Below are 13,701 nucleotides of genomic sequence, written 5' to 3' on the forward strand. Positions count from 1 at the left end.
TCCCTGTCCCTCTCTCCTTACCCCTCTGATATTCCTGTATGTTCCTTGTCCCAGGAGCCAGTTGGCACAGAGGCTGAGAACAGGGAGGTAGTGCTGGAGGGACAGAAGGGGAGGGATCCCCCTATTTTCACAGAGCCATTCAGAAGGGTGTGTCCCAGCAGGATGCACAAGTATGCTGTGTGCAGGCACTGGCACACACATACACACACACACACACAGTGATTAAGGGGGAGGGAGGCAAGATATTCACTGTCCACTGCAGGACCCAGCCGGTGGGCTGGATCGTGGCCAGCTCTCCCCCAGGCTCTTGGCTGTAATATCTTCAGCCCTGGCACCACCCACTGGCCTACTCAGATACTTCTTCATGCTAGCCGGGGCCTCTCCCGGGGACAGACTGGGCTTAGCTCCCCAACCCTCCTGGCAGCCTCCCTTCTCCACCATCCCCTCTGCCCACATCCAGCTCCAGCTGGGTTTGAAAGAGGCAGGCACGCCAATCCACCCTCCCTTCTGAAACAGACCTTGCTCTACAAGCTCCTTTCAGCCAGAAGCTGCACCCGTAAACTGGCTCCTGTAAACCCCAACCTGATGCATTATCCGTTGGGGAACTCTAAGCCAGGCCAGCTAGCTGGCCCCCTCCCACAGCCTCCTCCCCAACCCCCCTCTCTTCCCCCCAACCTTGAACTCACATGCCCTTCTGCTCACAGCAAGGCAAACTTCCAGGCCCCCAACCCACCTCCTCCCAGAACCCTCTCCAGATAAGCTCTGTCTTCCTGACTGCTCTTGGCCCCCTTTCTGCTCTGCAGAATTAGCCCCTGTTCCTTCACGGCCCCCCATAGTTCTGTATGGGGGCCCCATGCAGTCCTGTCCTCCTGAGTTTTCTTTCCTCACAAGACGTGAGGTTCTGAGGGTGGCACCCCACCACACTCACCCCACCCTGCCTCCACCCAGGCCGTTACGGCAAACCCCTATGGGCACACAACACACACTTCTGGATCGCTGCTGATTCCATCCAGGTCATGTGTTGGCATCTTTACCTACCCGCCAGGTTTGGGAGTGGAGTATGGAGTTACAATTGATTGGATATTTAATTAGTGACTTTGTGGACAAAGGGATTTGACTTTTCATTCTTTGGTTTGGGTGTTCCGGGAGTGTGTGGTTTTTGATAAAAAGCTATGGAGTCATCCAACCTTGGAAACAGTCCACCTGCCCTGGTGAGCTCCTCCCCTGACCTTCAGTGCCCCCAATCCCTGATTTAGCACCCGTCCCCACAGGCCTCACCAGCCTGGCTCCCAACCTCTCTGTCCCCTCACACCCTGCACAGCCCACCCACCATAACTTGGAGGGTCTGACAAACTCATTCCTGGCTCTGTGGAGATTCCTTTCACCCTGTAGATACTCACCAGGCTATTTGCAGTTTCAGAGAGGGCCCCTTCCTGAAGCAATTTGGGCAGGCTCTCCTCAGGGTGTGCCCCACAAAGAATGAATCACTAACCCTGGGATTTCAGGCAGGGGCACCTGTTGGAGGAGATATTTTAATCTGAACATCTTCTCATTCCAGCCTGGGCCTTGGCCTGATGGACCAAGGTAACTGCAGCATTTACCTTTGGCTTTGGGGTGCTCAAGGGTGTGCCATGGAAGAGCGGACAGAGGCCATAAATGGGCCTGTTCTCATTTGTTCTATGCTGGTTCCCTCCTGGCACTCGGGGGAACCTGGCCACCAGGGAAGATCACCCCTCTCATCCCTCCTCTGCTTCCGAGAACAGCCAAGGTACCAAGGAGTTAAAGTTTCCCCCAGGTGAGGGACAGTTCCAGGGGAAGGGCTGACAGTAGCTGGAGCCTCCCTGCTGGCAGTTTTCTGAAAGGGCGTGGTGTGTGGTTTTAAGGAACAGTTTGGGAGAGGGTGCTCACCACGCCTCCGTGATTGGTGGCTGGCCCACCCCTCGGACTATTGGGTCTCTGGTTGGCAGCTCTGAGTCAGTCTTAGAAATGGGACAAGGCAAAGGAGAGCCTGCGTGATATGTATGTTTGCTGTGGGGGAGAAAGTGGGTGCCCCCACCTCAGACCTCAGGTTCTTACCCTACCTGGACCCTTCCTGGACCCCCTAGTTCTTACCCCTTTTTGGCTCGCCAGCTTGAACGCTTGCTGCTGTGACCTGTTGGATTTGGTTAAGTTACCCTTACAACCCTTTAAGGAGAAAACATATTCTAGTAATAGTATTGGGGTCGGGTTTCAGACAAATGGAAATAAAATTGCCTCTAAAAATAAAAGGCATGCAGAATTCAATAAAGCAATCATCACACAAAGCTATCCCTGGCTTGAGAGAGGCGGCAAGACATTTTGTGAAATATTAGAGTGGAAAAACAAACAAACAAACAAATGGAGAGACCCAGGGGGAAGGAGGAGAGAGAAAACCCTCCACCCACCTTGCTTTCATTTCTGCTTCACCTTTAGGAAAGCGCTTACTTTGCATGTTGCAGAGTGAGCCATCCTGCGCCACTGGTGAAATCGGTCCTTGTCCCACGCTTACCAGCGCAGGTGGACGAGAAAGGGGCCGCCTGCCAAATACTTCTGGTTGGAGGGAGGGGAGGGAGTGCTTTCTCCAAACCACTCCTGGAATGGCTTAACTCGCCCAGCGCGAATCAATGACAACCTCCCGCCGGCTGCGGCAGGCGCCCCTGAGCTGCGCTGCTGCTGCTGGCGCGTGGACTCCCCGCCCGGGACCCTGGCGGCGCTCAGGACCCCGCCCCGGCACCAGCGCGGCCCCGGGGCAGCCAGGTAGGTCTGCGGGGACCCGGGTTCGGAGCCAGGGCTTGGTCGGGACCGGGGAGCCGGGGCGGCCGGGCAGTGGAGAAGGTGGGAGAGCTCGGGGCGCCCTGGGCGCTGCGGGGGTTCTCTTCTCGCTGGGTGCAGCGGGACCCTCTGGCCGCGAGTGGCAGCTCCGCGGGGTGTTCGCCAGGCGGGAGTGGCGGCGTCTGCGAGAAATTTCAAACCTCCGCCAGGGCTGGAGCCCAGTGTGCTGGGGTAACCCGGCCGCGAGTCCCTGAGCTAAGGGGGAGTGTGCACAGCCGCGCACCCCCCAGCCAAACGCAAGACACAGTCTGGAACCCTGACTAGAGCAACGCAGTTGGTCAGGGCCAGCAGCCCTTGGGGCCAGGCTTTTGGGGGTGGAGAAGGGGCGGCCAGGAGCGTAAAGGTGACTCTAGACCGAGGCGGTTGAAGAGAGATACTGTTGATGTAAATATTACTCCCCCGGAAAAACAAAACAACAACAGCAAAAACTTAGTTCTCCCCAATATCAGATCCAAAACTTGGGGAAAAGTTATCGTTGTGGCAACTCCTGGCAGATGTGGAGGTTGGAGACTGGCAGAATTAAAGGAGGCGTTGGCAGAAGCCACTCGGGAAGCGAGAGCCCGCCCAGTTGAAGTCCCGGGCTCACGTCCAGGCTGAGCTGCATAGGTGGGGGACCTCCCCAGCTGGGACCTGGGAGAGGGTAACTCTGGAGTCAAGCTGGGGTCTTGGCCCCAGAGGCAGCCAGGTGGGGGAGGGCAGGGACCCAGGCTCCAGGCACCCTCCAGAGCACCTGGTTCCCTGAAGGCAGGCACCGCAGTTGTGGTGCTGGGAAGAACTCTGGCACCAGCTCAAACCCTCCCCCACCCCCCAACACACACACACACACACACACACACACACACACACACACACACGCATGCAGCCCCAGGAGGCACTGAGTACCCAGGGCAGTGTTCTTCCTGCTTGGGTGAGCTGGGGTGAGGGCATCTGATTCCCTTGTCTGGGCTTCTGGCTTCTGTTTGGCGGTGGGTGGGTGGGCAGGAGACCACTGCCTTCTTTCTTTTAACCCCTGGTACTTGGCTTGGCACTGGAGGCAGCTCCATTCCCGCGGTTCATTGGCCAACGGGTGGCATAACCTTTCCAATCCCTCTGAAGGCAGAATTTTGAAAATGCAAAGGAAGTGGTTGAAACAATCGGGCAGTTTTCTCCAGATTCGATAGATTTTTGTGGAAGGGGAGGGAGAGGAAGGGCAGAAGCCCTGCCAGGTTCAAGTTTCAGCTCCATTGCTCCCTCCCCCACCTTCACCAGTTAAGTCCTCCTGGGGATTAGAAGGGCTCAGGAACCTCCTATGGGTAGACGTCCAGGGAAGGAAGTTAGCCGAGTGCCACCCTCTTCAAGAACCAACATGGGCTGGAAGGGAAAAGACTCCCTCCCCCAAAAAGAGATCAGGGTTAATTGTACTGTGTCTCTGTGGGTGTGTTGTTTAGTGCTGTTTCCTAAACTCCCCCAAGGACCACGGCAAGGGCAGTCTCCACCCTCCTCCACCTCCTATTACACAGGTGAGGGACTGAGCCCTGGAGGGACAGCTGAGTCCAGCGCTCCTTACACAGAACCACATGGCCCAGTACCCCACGGGCCCTGTGGCCCCTGCTTGGGTCCCAGAGCTTCATGAAATTGGTAGATTTGTATCCCACTGGGCACCTTCTGAGCCCACCAGCACTCTGGCTTGAGCCACCTCGAGGGGCACCCGGCACAGAGAGGTGAGACTTGCACAGGGCAAGCAACACCTAGGCAGTGAGCAGGTGTCGACGACAGGCTGCTGGGAGAGCCACTTTGGGATCTGAGAAGAGCACTTCGGCAGCCAGAGAGGTCAAGAAAGATTTAAATAGGAGCTGGCGCTGGGGTAGAACCTTGAAGGGGGAGACCGCAGAAGCAAAAGCCTGTTGTGTCAGTGCTGGGAGATAAAGCTGAGAGGGGCAGGGAGAGGAGGGAAGGCTTGGGACATTCAGAGACCACCTACCCTGTGCCAGATTCTGCTTGGCGTGTGCTGTGTCCTGTAACCTACATATGAATATGTCAGATGGGAATCATTAGCTCCACTTTGCAGATGAGGAAATTCAAGAGTTAAGTAAGCTGTCCAGCTAGTTAGTGCAGAGCCAGGAATCAAAGCTCTCTATTATACCACACACCCTTTAGAATCTTGCCCTTTAGTTGGAGAAGCACCCTGGAATAATGATAATACAACACAAAATAGTATGTACGTGTGATACGCATTATTGCCACCTTTGAACCTCAGTTTCTTTCCCTTTATTTAGTCCACCCATCCTTTATTTGACAACTATCATGTTGTCCACTGTGTACATGCAGGTGCCAGTGCTAAGTGCTGGGCATACAACAGTAAGTGAAGTCCCACCTGCTTGCTGGCCTCTGGCAATGGGCTTAGCAGTAGTAAGCACATCCCTCGGGCTTGAGGGGCAACAAGGCAATAGGAAGGACTGTAGTTGCAGAAGGGTTGCTATGATGCAGCAGAAGCAGCAGGAGGCCTGGGTGCAGAGGCAAGGTGGGAAGATGAACCGTCTCCAGTCACAAGAACTGGTCCCTGGCTCGAAGGACATGGAGTGCACTCAGTGCCTAGGCAGCTGTTTGAGCCCCTGTTATTCAGATTGTTTACAATTGTACGTTCCTCAATGAGCCTTTAGCTTTAACACATCTTAGCTGGAGGTGACAAGACCACCCCGCAGCTTCCAAGTGGACTGGCCCCTCCAAAGCAGAGCCCACAGCTGGGAGCTACCCCCATACACTCTCGGGGTACATCGGCCGCAGTCCTCCATGGCTGGGTTAGTCCTCCCACACACACAGGGCAGGAGCTTTGGCTCCAAGCCCCTCATCTCAACACTGGGGGCATTTGTCCAGGGTCTCTTGAGTATCCCCAGTTATCAGGACAGCTCACGCCTCACTCCGGGCTGCCAGGTGCTTCAGGGCTCAGCTGTAATGACCTCTCTCTATGCACGTCCATCTCCGCAGTCAATGCCACTTCCACGCTCCTGTCCACCTCTGTTTTAGCTGACCTGACATGTCTGTCCTAATAAAATGTTGTCACATGGATCTTTGAGACAGAGCAGCCATAAATATTCTGGGATATTTAGCCTGTTAACTCTCCTTCTATCTTGAGTGGTGTAATAGGTGTAAGATAACTACCTCTAAAATTAACTATCCTTCCATGGGGAAGGTGAACTGATAAATCTTGCCTGGAAGCTCAGCCCAGATGAGTGATGATCTGGGGCCTGCCTTCTCCAGAACTGACACCAGCTCTTGCAAGAAGGATCCTTTTTCCTTCTTTGGTCTTCCTTTCCCCCCCAACCCCCTTATCTCTTGGGTTTGAGATTATTTGATGTTACGGTGACAGAGCAAAGATATTTTCTCCTAATATTGGTATTATCGGCTTCATAGGAGCATAAGCACCCAGCCCCATGTTTACAGCAATTACACAGGTGTAGCCTTGCTGGGGCGCTTGGCTTGCTAGTCGTAGTCCTTGCTCCGCCTTGCAGCCCTACACTTTGGGCCAGGAGGGAGCTGCTCAGTTTATTTTCTTTTGGCTGGGATCTGTGGAGATGAATAGAGGGAGGGGATCTGGGGTTGAGAGATTATTGCCAAGAGCAATTTGGAGTCTCCTTCATATTAGTCAGAGATTGTGTTTTTCCTTTCCGAAGCTGCCTGCCTCATAGTAACTTCCACAAAGGATTTTTACTGTGTGTGTGTGTGTGTGTGTGTGTGTATATGCACACGCTTGAGTGCTTGTTAGTTTTGTTTTGCTTTTTTAACTGGTTGGACTTTTCTTGACTTAGCCAAAAAAAAAAAAAAAATCAAAAAATAGCTTGGGGAGTGGGGTGATGAAACAGCCCTTTATACCATATATTCTGCACATTATTGCTTAATAAATTTGAATACTGATCGACCCCAGGTGCCAGGATGAAGTGAGAGGAGTAATTCCTTTGAAGCGAGAACTTATCGTCAATGGATGAGTTTCAAAATTGCAGCATAACTTAACTTTCTGTAGACTCAAGCCCATGTTAGAGCGAGAGGAATGCCTGCTCCCCTCAGCCACACTCCCTTTTGTTCCCCTGGGAAGGCCCCCTCCATTGGGGCTGTGCTTGGCAAGGGACCAGACAGATTGGGCCTCCTTCTACCTCATTGTCACCCAGCAGCCCCGTCACCCCCTTCACTGTGCAGGAGGCCAGCTGGGGAGGAAGAAGCGTCCCTCTTGGGGGATGAGCCCTTCCCTGCTGGTGACCTGGCTCTTGTCCACACGGGGTGCATTATAGGAAAGTTTGCGTGACAGCAGCCTGCCTCTCCTGTGTGGGCAGGGGCCTGAGGCGGGGATGCACTTCAGCAGTCAAGAATTAAGTCCATCCACAGAACAACTCAAGCTGTACAAGACTGAGACCCCGAACTGGAAAAGTTGCCTGATAACAGCATGTGCAACCTTGAGTCAGCTTTTACAAATTAGATACAAACCAGCAGTGAATGCAAACGTGACCTTCCCACATACGTGATATCATAGAACAGGACTAGGTCTTCAGGAACATTCTGCCTCACCTGCACACACATGCACACACACACCCAGGGCTCTTGTTTTCTTGGCCAGGGATTCTGGCTGACAATTCTGGTAAGTTGTTCTGGAGATAAGAGATTGGCCTAGGCGTCTTTGAGGAGCTACTGGTAAAGGCCCCTGCAGAGGGAACTGTGACCCCAGTTACTGTTGCCTTCCTCAAGCCTTAAGGGAGCCTAGCAGAGGATGGCTCTATTAAGCGCAACCTAAACAATAAGGAGCTTTTCAAAGGCTCTTTTTAATAGCTATATTATTGAGAACTAATTCACAAACCCTGCAATTCACCCATTTAAAGTGTACAATTCGGTGGTTCTAATATATTTACACAACTGAGCAACCACCACTATGATCAATTTTAGAATAGTCTCCTCACATGAAAAGGAAACCCCATGCCCATCCACAGTTACTCCCCATTCACCCCAAATCCCGAGTCCTATGTCACCGTAATCTTTCTGTCTCTGCATAGCTTGGCCTGCTCTGGATGTTCCCTCAGTGGAGCCCTACAGTACATGCTCGGGGACTGGCTGTCTCTTTCCCGCAACGTCTTTAAGGTCCATCCACTTTGGAGCATGCATCGGGGCTTCATCTCCTTTTATTTCCAGATAATGTCTCTTGTGTGGCTGTGTGGCATTTTATGTTGCCATTCACCAGCAGGTGGTTATTTGGGTGGTTTCCATGTTTTCCTTTTGCCAATAATGCTGCTCTGGACATGCATGTGCAAGGTTTTGTGTGAACATAGGTTTGTGTTTTTCTTGGATCTATACCCAGGAGTGGAATGACTGGATCATGTGGTCGCTTTGCATTTTACCTTTTGGGAAACTGCCAGGCTGTTTTTCCCGCGATGGCTGGGCCATCGCAGCAGCAGGGTATAAAATCCGAGTTTCTCCACAACTTCGCCAACACTTGTTAATTACATCTGCCTTTTTTAATTTTAGCCGTCCTATTCTCAAAGCGTTTCTGTGTTCAAGGAGTGGCACCCAGGAAATATTCTTAAAATGAGCTCAATCACGTTTGCTTGCCTTACCTATAAAGAACCATTTGAAATTCTTGATCATCCCATAGGGCTTGGTGTTTTCTCTGTATGTCCCGGACTTTCAACAGGTTTTTCTATAAGTTCCTATAAGACAGTGCAGGGTCCCATGGAGTGACCCAGGGGTTGGCCTTCCTTCTTACTCTCTTTTCCTGGAGAAGGCTCCAGAGAGTCAACAGTGTGGCCCACTCCCTCTGCCCCACTCTATTCAGGTGCATCCACAGTGGGCAGCCAATTTCCAGGAGGGGAAGCACTAACATAAAGGGAAATGTATGTGGCATTCATTGGACAAGCTGTTCGGTGTTTGGGGCTTAGAGTGGAGACTTAATTAATATCTCAGCCTTTCTACATTCTGTTCAATGACTCCTTTGGGACCACAGAGAAAATTGTTAGGGAGCCCAGTGGCAGCTGGGTGATGCAAACCCAACTTGCCCCTTTCTTGTTAGGACTGTGAGCCCCTGACAAGGTCTGGTGATCCATCAAAGCTACTTGGTGTAGCTAGGTGCCAAGTTCCATACCAGTATTTCAGTTCTGTGGCGAAATACAAAGTTATCCCATTTTTATACCTGTGGGACCGAGTGGAGTAAACATTAGAAAAAAGATAAATTTGAGCCAACTAGTAGAGGGAATCCCATTTGCTGAAAGACTGTCAAGGATGACAAAAAATTACCCTCACACAGAACATGCTGCAGTCCTGATGAGCGACCACTCTGTGGCATCACATTCAGCACAAGCAAACCTGGGCCCGAAATGAATTCCATTAGCTTCTCAGAAGTCCTTGTCATGGAATCTGACCTGGATGACCCAAGAACAGCTTGGACCTGGCTTTGCTACTAACTTACTCTTCACCTTCAAGCTAGTGGTTAATCCAGCAGTCCCTAAACCCAACTCCAGGTTAAAACCACCTGAGAACCTTTTAAAACATGACAGGTGGAAGGTCTCACCCAAGAAGCCTGAAGTAGAATCTCTGGGGAGGAGACCCAGCGCCTGCAGGGGGTGTGATGAAGTCTGAGAACACAGGTTGATCCCTGCAGGTATCAGTTCCCTTTCTGAAAATGAGGAGTGATCTTCAAGGGGACTCATCCAGCTGACTCAAGCAGAACGGTTCTGTGTGGGCCTGTTTAGTCGCTGAATTTGGCTTGTACAAGGGGGCTTCAGCTACTGAAAAAAATTCAAACTGCTCTTGAGTAGAGTTTTCTGAAGTTCAGCTATGACAGTTCTGAGAGTCATATTCTCAGCAGACAATTGTCCCAAATTCCTGGGGGAGGATTTAGCAGGAGATGTGCCAATGCAGCCACTTGATTCTGGAGTCCTGCTTCTGCGGAGAGGCCAGGCGCCCCTGGCTAGCCACGTGCTCAACCTGATGGGCTAGAATTGACTTGCTACCTGTTTTCTCCCAACCCTCTCAGTGATGTCCCTACTGCCCTCCCTTGAAGCACCAAGAGCTGTTTCTACTACTACTTCTAATATTAACGTTGTCATTCATTCATCCATTTAACCAACATTTACCAAATACCTCTATAGATGAAAATTCATCTAACGCTCCATTTCTGTCCTCAAATAATGTACCAGCACATTTTAACCAGAGAGGCAACCAGAGGCTAATCCTCAGAGGAGCATTTGAGAGTTCCCTGATTTGGATAAAGGGGTGTTTGGGGAGGCCTGAGTTCATGGCACATTGGTAGGCCCACGCCACCTCTCACCCTGTCTCCAAGCACTGTTCCCCACCCTCCCCCACTGGGACTGCTCAGAAAATGCTTCTGTCATGCCTGGTCTCAGCCAGAGAGGTGCCCTCCTCAACTCCCACCTGCTAGGGAGGAGGCTCAGAGGAGGGCAAGGAAAGGCCAGTTTATTCGGAGATCTGAGCTCTGTGCGCCAGCCCTTGGCTCCCACCCCATAACCCTGACTGGACAATTCACAGGACAGCTGTGCTCTGAGGACTGAAATAATCACTGTTTATTAAAGCTGTTGGAGAGAGGGGGAGGGGAGGCCCTTGGGGAGGAGGGGACGAAGGGTTGCATTTCTGCCTTCCAACAAGAGAGACCAGGTGAGGCCCGTGCCCTCTCCTCCCTTCCTGGTGACATTAGAGCTGCTGCTTTGGGGTATTTTGAGAGGGTTTTTTTTTTTTTTTTTTTCCTAATGAAGGAAGAAACTTGAAGGTCCATTTGAATAAGGATTAATGTCTCTGTGGCCTGGACCTGCAGAGAAGGAGAAATTCTAGAAGGGTAGAAGTTGCAATTGAGGGAAACAAGCTTGATCTGCCTCCCACTGATCCGAGAGGCCTCCTCAACTGGCAGCATGGAGCAAACATGTTTAGGTAGTTTCTGGGCATTGCTGTGCTTGCCTTTGGAGTGTGTGTGTGTGTGTGTGTCCTTAGTGAATCCTCCACCCTAAGAACATTGACTGCATAGAGAGGCTTGGGAAGTTATGAAGATGTGCTAAGTGTCTCTTAATCCCTAGGTTTTCATCACTGCATTTTGGCCATTTTTGTGGAGGGCAGTAAAATAGGCATTTACAATGAACTTTCTTTCCTGGTGCCCTCATGCTATTCCTCCACTGCTCAAATTCCTCCCCCTGCCTGCCTCCTGTGGCCTGCCCATCCAGGAATCCTGCCATGTTCCAAAATCACCCCACCCAAGCTCTTAGCACCCCTTCAGAACTCTCACCTCATCCTCTCCTGGTGCTGATCCAACCTAGTTATTACAAGAAAGCCAGTGCTCTATGCTAATTCACACTGGTGTGGAAGACACAGGCACTAATTCTCTACTAGTTCTCTACTAATTCACACTAAGGTGTGTAAGATACAGGCACCACATCGCTCCTTCAAGAGTGTCTGTAGGAAATAGGAAGCTTGCCCGCGTGCAGTCTAATGGGATTTGAGGCCTGACTCTGGGCAACGTGTGGGTCAGTTTACATAGGAATGGGGACGGCCTAGAACCAACTTAATCAAGCAACATTGGCAGCTGCCTATGAGGTCTGTGCATGAGAGGACCCAGCATGGGGGTGAGTTGATCAGAGGGCATCTTGGGGAGCACTGTCAGTTGGGGTGCATTGCAGGGGCTTCTGAAATTGAACTGAATCGACCAGAGGCTTGCGGTGGGCAAACCTCTCTGCGGGCCACTGGGTTTCCTCAGGATAACACTGGGTATGACCGTCGCCAAGTAGCCTGGGAAACAAGTGTAGTAAAGGCAAAGCAGGAGCTTAAGGGGTGCTCCAGAGGATGTGGGCCTTGGGACAGTGGGCCCTTGGGGGGCTGGTGGCCCCTGGCTGCCCTTTGTGCACACCCGGCTGGCAGTGGCTCCCACTCCCTCCTCCTCCCTGCCTTCTTGGCTTGTCCGTGCTCCCCACTGAGGGGCTCTTCCCTTCCTGACCCCTCCCTCTTTCCGCCCCCACCCCTGTGGTGCACCCTCTGAGTGAACCTGGCCTCCAGCTCTTGGAAGCCTTTCCAATAACATGGTGGTGAACTCTCCACACTCCCAGCAGAGCAAAGAGACTGAGCTTCAGCCAACCCCAAGCTCACACTGGGATGAAAAGCCAGGCCAAGTGAGCTCCATTGTGGGGGAGCAGAGGAGATGATAGATGGGGCCCTGGGAGGAGAAACCGCAGCCCACAGGACCTCCCCACAGCCAGTGGAACCGTGGAAGGTGTTGCCTCACCAGCCAGGACAAAAGCAGCCCCTACTGTGTGCTGGGCCCAGAGAGGACACAAATGCAGCCCTTTGCTGTCCCCCTCCCCCACCTGCCCCTTATCCTCCAAAGGGTTATCATACACTCACCCAGCTAAGATCACAGTTTGAAAAACTAAAGCAAGGGGACTCCCTGATGGCACAGTCTCAACATCATCAAGCTATCACCAGATACTGCGGCGTGAGTTATATCCTGGAGCTACCCACATGGAGCAGCAGACCTCTCCTATCTCGCCCGCTGCTCCCTTCAACAGTACATTTCAGTAGATCCGCCTGTTCTGCTCCCTTCTCTGTCTCTGGTGAATCCTCTCACCCTCTGCCCCATACCTCTGGCCTACACCCCAGTTCTTGTATGCACAAATAAATAAAATAAATCTTTAAAGAAAAATAAAAACTAAAGCAAGCTTCTAGAGTCAAGTGTTCCACTCAGCTGAGGGGTCTGGGTGCTATTCAGAATCAGAGCAAAGGGATGAGGGTGTCGGGGCTCAGGGAGCTTCAGAACAGTTTTCTGAGGTGGGACTGAGGCAAAGCAGTCTCTGGACACAGACTCAGTCAGGTTCAAGTTCAAGCTCTCAGTTAATAGGCTCTGTGGTCTTGGGCTATTACTGACCCTCTCTGTGCTATGATTCCCCATTTGTAAAATGGGGGTAAAACTTCATAGGATTGCTGTGAGGACCGAATGAGAGAGCCCCTCATGCCCACCTGTAAGTATTGGCCTCCCCTCAGGTGGACAGGGCCTTTGTTAGACCAACCCCCCTTTCACTGCCCTTTCCTGGAACATCGAAGGTTCTTCCTATCCCTCTTCTTCCCTCTCCATCCCTTTACTTCCCACCTCCCCTCTCTTCAGGTTGGAGGGCTGCAGGTGCTTCATGCAAGAAGTTAGAGGTGACCTTCTGGTCCCTGGGGCCATTGAGGCTGTAGCTGCCTCTCACACATGCTCAGCCCCAGGACTGTGTCTACCAGACCCAGTAACTGCAAATCCGGAGGAGCTCTGCTCCCCACCCCTCCCCTCTTCCCTAAGTGTTATCCGCAAGGCATGACAAACTGTGATGATGCCTCCCAAGGGCCCATTCCAGCCCGGTGTCCCAGGTGACAGGAAACTAGATCAGGGTTTCCATTTGGCCCTGGGGGCTTGCACTGTCTGACATTTTGAAAGTAAACTGAGCTGTGCTCTGTAGAAGCTCCACAATTATTTCAGGGGATTGATTGGATTGAAAAGCCACAGGGGTCACAGTGGGGGGTGAGGGGCAGGAGGAGGGTGTTGGGCTCTGAGCCCTGCTCAGATGGGCATGGAGGGGGCAACACACCAGGGCTGTCTTCAAATCCCAGGGTGTTGGGTCACGGGGATAGATCGAAGATACCATTATTCTGACGTGTTAATAGGACACTCCTTGGACCCGTCTACACTCCTTGGACAAAACGCTGGCCTGCTCTTAGACTAAGTTGATATACCAGTGATAGTGAAGAATTGCCGTATAATAGGTTTTCAAAGTAATTATTACCAGGCATCAATGGGGCGGGGGTGGGGGTAGAGGTTGGAATTGCGTGAGAGTTAATAAAGGAAATAGAAAACATCAGTATGTAAAC

General features: G+C 52.0%; 1 protein-coding gene across 4 annotated transcripts in view; it reads left to right on the plus strand.

The window, feature by feature from the left end:
• ZBTB7C (zinc finger and BTB domain containing 7C) overlaps positions 1–13,701 on the plus strand; it is a 332,722-nt gene that overhangs the window by 213,230 nt on the left and 105,791 nt on the right. Inside the window, exon 1 of one of the 4 annotated variants that reach the window (XM_037508546.2) lies at positions 2,727–2,775. The exons of the other annotated variants lie outside the window; for them this stretch is intronic. The gene's annotated coding sequence lies outside the window, so the exon portion shown is untranslated. Of the gene's footprint in view, positions 1–2,726; positions 2,776–13,701 lie in introns of those variants that run through there. 4 annotated transcript variants of the gene reach the window in all.

This window comes from Talpa occidentalis, unplaced genomic scaffold, assembly GCF_014898055.3.
Source record: "Talpa occidentalis isolate TD23 unplaced genomic scaffold, MPIMG_talOcc4v2.1 talOcc4.13, whole genome shotgun sequence".
NCBI classification, from domain to species: domain Eukaryota; kingdom Metazoa; phylum Chordata; class Mammalia; order Eulipotyphla; family Talpidae; genus Talpa; species Talpa occidentalis.